The 8,300-nt window shown below is 48.5% G+C and overlaps 1 long non-coding RNA gene across 1 annotated transcript in view; it reads left to right on the top strand.

Annotated features, from left to right (window-relative positions):
• The first annotated feature begins 4,429 nt into the window (after nucleotides 1-4,429).
• Nucleotides 4,430-8,300, top strand: part of LOC139024498 (uncharacterized) — a 4,905-nt gene continuing 1,034 nt past the window's right edge. Inside the window, exons 1-2 of the long non-coding RNA XR_011475822.1 lie at nucleotides 4,430-4,584; nucleotides 5,374-5,488. This is a non-coding gene — a long non-coding RNA (uncharacterized lncRNA). The remainder of the gene's footprint in view (nucleotides 4,585-5,373; nucleotides 5,489-8,300) is intronic.

The raw sequence follows: 8,300 nt of genomic DNA, 5'->3' as shown, positions 1-8,300 counted from the left end.
GCGACGTGTCAGTTGTGCATGCGCCTAGGCCGCCACAGGAGTCGCTAGAGCGTGTATGGGACAAGGACATCCCCTGCTGCCAAACCCTCCTTTAACCCGGGACGACGCTGCGGACAGAGGCCTGGACTCAAACCAGAATCTCTAGTGGCACAGCTCCGCACTGCGATGCAGTGCTTTAGAAACACTGCGCCACTCAGGGAGGCCCTACAGAGTGCTGTTAGAGGTTACTGTAGAACATTGCAAGACAGTGTGTTAATCAATTATTTGGTAACGTGAATATATTAGTATAGTTTTATCTAAAAAGGGTAACTTTTTAAGTGTTTCACTAATTTTAAATTTGTATTATATGGTGGTTATTGAATACAACCCTTTTAGTGTCAATTAAGAAACATTTACACAATGAGAGAACTTGCTTTCATGTTATTATTTTGTGTTGGGACAGCTGCAAGACATAGAATAGAATATGAAACAACAGCCAGCGTTCAAGGAATATAATTTTTCAAAGTTGGGTCCCTTGCTTTTCTATTGTGAGTTGGGTTTGTTGCAGAACACGTTTTCGGGGATACTTTTATATCTGCGTTTAAAGAGATGCTGATTGTCGCCTTATGGTAACCAGGCAGCTTTTAATTAGCCTGGCATAGATTGGCATAGGGTTATATATTCTATTCAGTATTATACCATTATTTAATCAATTCTGCCCCACAAAGGGAAAAATGGCCACTGATGTCACTTGGTTATTTGTATTCAGATTCTGTTTGTTATAGTTTCCATATCATGGAGAGTCAGGCGTTGTTCACTTTATTAAAAAAGCAACAATTAACAATTTAATCTGTCCAATAGTAGTTTTTACTAACTACAGCATCTTCAGTTTCGGACAAGTATTTTTAGCTGTTGACAAGTAAAAAAAAAACCAGTCCACTTATCCGAGGACTGAATAAAAAATGCCTGGAATGTAAAGACCGTTCTAACCAGTTCCCATGCTTTTAAATGAAGTTCCTGTTCCGGAACAGTATAGACCCTATGTTTTCGGTTTTGTTCCTCAAATAATTTTTTATTTTCTTTTTTGGCTTCGTTCACTAGAACGGATTCCAACCCTTGAACTGTTCACTCACCTTTCACCTACCTGGAGTAGCGCGTACCGTCAAGACTGACAATTGCAAGTTTTATTACAGTTAAAGCAGCGTCTAGGCTAGCCAAGGGTATTTTCTAGTAATCTTAGCATCTCCCCTAGTGAGAATAGTTCCACGGGTAGAAAGAAAAACATTAGAGGCTTTTCTCATGACGAAAGTTGGAGAGGCAGCGCGACAACTTTTCAATTACTTAATGTGTAGGCTTGCTACAATTAACTTTTCACATTATGAAGCAGAACGTCATTGTTCCGCAAGAGGGTTCGGCAACTGGCATTTACTGTAAATATCCTTATAAATATCCAATATAGCTACTAGCCAGCATGCTTCAGTAGGAAAGGCCTGTTCATCTTAACCATAATACACATTAAAAAATTTAAAACAAAACCAATAGACTCTTTGAATATGCAAACACAATACCCCTTAAGCAAAAACAGGTCTTAGAATGTTTTTGCTAATAAACATTTACATAAGTATTCAGAACCTTTACTCAAGTACTTTGTTGAAGCACCTTTAGGCAACGATTACAGCATCAAGTCTTCTGGGATGACACTTACAAGCTGGCACACCTTTATTTGGGAATTTCTCCCATTCTTCTCTTACAGATCCTCAGGTTGGATGGTGTGCGTCAACTGCGCAGAGCTATTTTCAGGTCTCTCCCGAATGTCATTTGGGTTCAAGTCCGCGGCGGCTCTGGCTGGGCACTCAGGATAATTCAGAGACTTGTCCGATGCCATTCTGGTTGTCTTGGCTGTGTGCTTAGGGTCGTTGTCCTGTATGGGAAGCGTGAAAACCCGTCCCGAGTGTTGAGTCCCTGAGGCGCTCTGGAGCAGGGTGTGCATCAAGGAATTCTCTCTGTACTTTGCTTCCGTTCATCTTTCCCTAGACCTGATAGTCTCCCAGTCCCTGCTGCCTGAAAAACATTCCCACAGCATGCGGCCACCACCATGCTTCACCGCAGCATTACGGTGAAGGTCTCTTGTATGAAGTCAACAGCTATGTCGGACCAGGGCCTGATGAGGGATGCCGAAAGTTGTTAGCTTAACCAGAAGGGCGGATGAATGAATGGAGGGTGCTTTTGGGTTTGGGCGCAGACTGGACAGAGAGAGTAAGTAATCCCTTACTGTCGGGGGGATTTGAAGAAGGGGGATGCCAAGTAGTGAGGACCACCAGGAAATTACGTAGAACGTTACGGCTGGGGTGGTGTGTTGTGGCGTTTGTTTTGTTGTTGATTGCGGGGACTTGTGATTGCTTGTAGTGTTTGTGTGTGATCGGTGTGAATTGAGTCTTGGATATGTAGGTTCGGACATGCCGGACCTGTGGACCCAAGGATGGGTGACTGAAACCAACCCTTGCATACAGTGGGCTCTAACAGCTGTCTACGTAACCTCTCATGTGTAAAGCTGTGGATGGGAATCAGGGTTGTGGATGATGGACAGGGTTGGTAGGGGATCAGGTGATATGACAGGGTTGTGACAGTTGTATGAACAGGTGGAACAGGGGATCAGGGTCTGATGATGGACAGGGTTAGTGGGATCAGGGTTGTGATGATGGACAGGGTGGATTGGGATCAGGGTGTGCATGAAAATGGACAGGGTTAGGGGAACAGGGTTGATGAATGAGACAGGGTGTGAGAGACAGGGGATTCAGGGTTTGATGGATGGACAGGGTTAGTTTAGAACAGGGGATCAGCGTCTGATGATGGACAGGGTTTGGAACAGGGGTATCAGGGTTGTGTGATGGACAGGGTTGGATCAGGGGATCAGGTCTCTGGGTGATGGACAGGTTGACAGGGGAATCAGGTCTGATGGATGGACAGGAGTTGGAATCATGATGTTGGACAGGGTGATCAGGGTGGGTGGATGATGGACAGGGTTGGATCAGGCGAACAGGGCTGGATGGATCAGGTGTGGCAACAGGGGATCAGGGTCTGATGATGGACAGGGTTGGATCAGGGAACAGGGTGTATGATGGACAGGGTTGGAACAGGGGATCAGGTTCTGATGATGGACAGGGTTGGATCAGGGATCAGGGTCTGATGATGGAACAGGGTTGGATCAGGGATCAGGGTCTGATGAGTGGACAGGGTTCTGGAACAGGGGATCAGGGTTCTAGATAGCTACATTCCCAAATGGCATCCTATGGCCCCATGAGCCCTGGTCAAATTGTAGTGCCACTATATAGGGAAATAGAGGTGCATTGGGACACCCCACCATACACGACTGATTTGAAGGTTTGTAGCCAGAGAGAGAGAGAGAGAGAGAGAGATGCGAATGGAAGAGATGAGGGGAGAGAGGGGAGAGAAAAGGATATGGAGTCGGAGAGCGAGATGGAGATGAGAGGAGGGAGGAGGATGGAGGGAGGAGAGAGAGAGAGAGAAGAGGAAGGCAGCATGGAGAGAGATTTCATTAGAATGAGTCCGCAGTAAATAAAACTTGTCATGTGTTTTAAATATAACTTGAGAGAAAAGGCTAGATTTGTGCTCGTCTCAATTATAAGTTAAAATGTGTACTTTGAACTTGCTTTGAAGTAATTGATTGTGGATTATTTTGGAAATATTTGCTGAATGTCGGGTATTATGCATCTATATTTACTCAACGTATTCTCTCTTGTGTTTTGGAGATGTGAACCAGGTTCACATCGATGGACGTGCTCATCTTGATGGACAACGGTCAGGATTCGAGGTTAGCTACAGTTCCTAAACAATTCCAAATGGTTCTAAACTCAGTTCTAAAACAATCACAATGTTCTAAACTACAGTTTAAACCAATCACAATGTTCTAACTAAGGTCTAAACAACACAATGTTCTAAACGACAGTTTCTTAAACCAATCACAATGTTTCTAAACTACAGTTCTAACCAATCACAATGTTCTAAAACTAGAGTTCTTAAACCAATCACAATGTTCATAAACTACAGGTCTAAACAATCAACAATGTTCTAAACTTACAGTTCTAAAACCAATCACAATGTTCTTCTAAAACTACAGTTCTAAAAACCAATCACAATGTTCTAAACTACAGTTCCTAAACCAATCACCATGATCTAAATACAGCTTCTAAACCAATCACCAATGATTCCTTAAACTACGAGTTCTAAACCAATCACAATGTTCTAAACTACAGGTCTAACCAATCACAAGGATCTGTTGCCTGGGACCTCCCTGGTTTATCCTAGTGTCAGCCAGTTGGTGCAGTTTGAGCAATAATTCATAATTTCTCTTCTCTTACTTTCTCTTATTTTCTTTTTCTTTCTTCCCCCCTGTCTCTTGCTCTCTTTGCCGATGCAGTACGGTTATAACTTTGGCTCGGATGGTTTCACGCCGGCTGCGACCAGTGCCAACCTGTGCCTGGCCACGGGGCGTGAACGAGGAGGGTGACTGGATGAGAAAACTGGCCTTCCGCTTACAGACGAGTAAAAGAAATCTACCACCACCTAACAAAAATAACGTTGGAGGTTAATCCCCAATAACACACTGCTCTGCCTCGCTTCTGAACACACACACACTGCTCTGCCCGCTTCTGAACACACACACATGCTCTGCCTCGCGCTGAACACACACACACTGCTCTGCCTCGCTCTGAACACAGCCACACACTGCTTGCCTCGCTACTGAACACAACCACACACTGCTCTGCCTCGCTCCTACACACAACCACACCACCTCTGCCTCGCTCTGAACACACACACACTGCTCTGCCATCGCTCTGACACACACACACTGCTCTGGCCTCGCTCTGAACACAACACACACTGCTCTTGTCTCGCTCCTAACAACCACACACACTGCTCTGGCCTCGCTCTGAACACACACACACTGCTTCTGCCTCGCCTCTGAACACACACACACACGCTCTGTCTCGCTTCTAACACACACCACACTGCTCTGCTCGCTCTGAAACACACACCACACCACCTCTGCCTCGCTCTGAACACACACACACTGCTCTGTCTCGCTCCTAACACACACACACTGCTCTGCCTCGCTCTGAACACACACACACCACCTCTGCCTCGCTGAGACTCAGAACACTGCTGGCAGAGAAGAGGGTGCGGACAGGGGAGCTGTTTTCCTGCCTGCGTGCCTCCCTGCCTGCCTGCCTGCCTGCCCGCCTGCCCGCCCGCCTGCCCCTGTGCATGTTTAAAAGCACACTTGGTCGGTCAGGGTAGATGTTCTAAAATGTTGAAGGTATTTAGAGGTGGCTCCAACCTAAACATTGTTTCTTGGTGTGTCTCCTCTCTCAGGTCTGCTGGGCCCAGCCAAACGAGAAGCCTGGTTACAATTGAGAGCAGAAGTTGAAGCTTTGACCGACTCCTGGTTAACACTGGCACTGAAAGCACTCACATTAATCCACTCAAGGTAGGACTCCCACCCAGCAGCATGTGGTGGAAATAAGACAACTGTATATTCACCAACAATAGAAAACATAAGGATTGTTTTTGACTGCATCCCAAATGATACCCTATTCTCTACATAGTGCACTCCTTTTGACCAGGAGGCCCTACAGTATGTAGGGAATAGGGTGCCATTTGAGACACAGACTTTAGTGTTGGTGGTATAGGCTTCATCTGTCCCTGTAGAAAGATAGCATGGTAAAACCCTTAAAAAAATAGTTAACCTCCAATCCATCTGTCCGACTGCTGTTCCTGTGTTGATGTTGTCCTCCCGCGCAGTTCTGTAGACGGATTGGTGTCATCATCTCCCTCTCTTCTCTTAATCATCCCTCTATCATTCCTCTTCTCATACCTCTCATCCTCTTCTCATCTCTCTTTTCTCATCCTCTTCTCATCTCTCTTTTCTCATCCTCCTCTCATCTCTCTCTCTTCTCGTCCTCCTCTCATCTCTCTCTTCTCGTCCTTCTCTCATCTCTCTCTTCTCGTCCTCATCTCTCTCTTCTCGTCCTCCTCTCATCTCGCTCTCTTCTCATCCTCCTCTCATCTTTCTCTTCTCGTCCTCCTCTCAGAGAGATAAGGGTTCTTCGGCTGTCTCCGTAGGATAAACCCTTTTTGGTTCCACATAGAACCGGTTTTGGGTTCAATGTAGAACCCTTTGTGAAACGGTCCTCATGGAACAAAGGGTCAGGAACCCAAAAGGGTTCTAAACCACGGAACCCAAAAGGGTTCTTCACAAGGGTTCTCCTATAGGGACAGCTGAAGAACCCTTTTAGTCTAGATTTAAAAAAGGAGCGAAGAGTGTGCACCATTTACAGACAGAGACTCAGTCAGCCATTCAGCCAACCAGTTCAGTCAGCCAATCAGCGCCAGTCAGCCAACCAGTCAGTCAGCCAAGCAGTCAGCCAACCATCAAGTCAGCACAACCAGTCAACCAACCAGTCAGCCAACCAGTCAACAAACCAGTCAGCCAACCCAGTCAGCCAACCAGTCAATCAGTCAGCCAACCAAAGCCAGTACAGCCAACAGTCACCAATCATCAACCAGTCAGTCAGCACACCAGTCAGCCAATCAGCCAACCAGTCAGCACACCAGTCAACCAACCAGTCAGCCAACCAGTCAACCACCAGTCAGCCAACCAACCAGTCAGCCAACCAAGTCAACCAACCAGTCAGCCAACCAGTCAACCAACCAGTCAGCCAACCAGTCAATCAGCCAACCAGTCAGCCAACAACCAGTCAGCCCACCAGGATCAACCAACCAATGTCAGCCAACCAGTCAACCAACCAGTCCAACCAACCCAGTCGGCCAGTCAGTCACCAACCAGTCAAGTCACCAACCAGTCAGCCAATCAGCCCAGTCAGCCAACAGTCAGTCACCAACCAGTCAACCAACCAGTCAGCCAACCAGTCAATCAGCCAACCAGTCAACCAACCAGTCAGTCAATCAGCCAACCAGTCAATCAGCCAACCAGTCAGCCAACCAGTCAACCAAACCAGTCAACCACCAGATCAGCCAATCTCAGTCAGCCAACCAGCCAGCCAACCAGTCAGCCAGTTGGCCAGCCTGCAGTCAGTCAGCCAACCAGTCAGCCAGTCACCAACGCAGTCAGTCAGCCAACCAGTCAACCAACCAGTCAATCAGCCAACAAAACCAGTCAGCCAATCGGTCAGTCAGCCAACCAACCAGTCAGTCGGTCAGTCAGCAACCAGTCAGCCAACCAACCAGTCAGCCAGTCGGTCAGTCAGCCAACCAGTCAGCCAGTCGGTCAGTCAGCCAACCAGTCAGCCAGTCAGTCAGCCAACCAGTCAGTCAGCCAGTCAGTCAGGAGGTAGGGGGGGGTGGAAGGGTGAGAAATAGGTAGGATGGACAGGGCGAGGAGGGAGACAATAGGAGGAGAGAGAGGAGGGGAGGAGAAAGAGAGGGGTACGGAGTAGAGAGGGAGAGAGAGGGAGGGAGCAAGAGTGGAGGGTGAGGAGGAGGGGAGAGGGGGAGCAGAGGGGGGGAGAGAAGAAGGAGGGAGGAAGAGGAGGGAGTAGAAGGAGGATGGGGAGGAGAAGAGAAGGGGAGAGGAAGGGGGGGTTGGGAGGGGAGAGGAAGGGAGGGGAGAGGAAGAGGAGGGGAGAGAAAAGAGGGAGAGAAGAGGGGGGCAGGAGAAGAGGGGTGGGAGTGGGGAGGAGGGAGTAGAGGAGGGGAGAGAAGGAGGAGGGGAGAGAAGGAGAGGGGAGAGAGGTCCAGGGAGAGAAAAGAGGTGGAGAGAAGAGGGGGAGAGAAGGAGAGGGGGAGCGGGAGGGGTAGGAAGAGTGAGGGGAGGAGAGGTGGGGAGAAGGGAGAGAAAGAGAGGGAGAGAGATGGGGGAGAGGAGGAGGAGAGGAGGGCGATCGCGAGGGATGTTTCCGAGTAGGAGTGGGGGCGGTGGAGGTGGGGAGAGGGGAGAGAGAGGGGGAGGGGAGGGGGGGGAGGTGGGGTGGGCAGAGAGAGGCGGGGGAGAGGAGGCGAGAGGAAGAGAAGGAGTGGGGATAGAGGGAGTGAGAGCAGGCATGAGAGTCGCTAACCAACGGGGCAGCCAGTCCCAGTCAGTCAGCCAGTCAGTCAATATTCAGCTTAACCAACCGGGCAGCCATTCAGCCAACCAACCAGTCAGTCAGCGCCAGTCCAAGCCACCACCGGTCAGACCAGTCAGCCAGTCAGCCAACAACCAACCAACGTCAGTCAGTCAGTCCAGTCAACCGTCAGCCAGCCAGTTGTTGTGTCTGTAGAGTATGAAGAGATGAACATAT

Source organism: Salvelinus sp. IW2-2015, unplaced genomic scaffold (assembly GCF_002910315.2).
Source record: "Salvelinus sp. IW2-2015 unplaced genomic scaffold, ASM291031v2 Un_scaffold1584, whole genome shotgun sequence".
NCBI lineage: Eukaryota > Metazoa > Chordata > Actinopteri > Salmoniformes > Salmonidae > Salvelinus > Salvelinus sp. IW2-2015.
The sequence above is the reverse complement of the archived record's forward strand: the minus strand, read 5'-3'. Positions and strand labels throughout refer to the sequence as shown.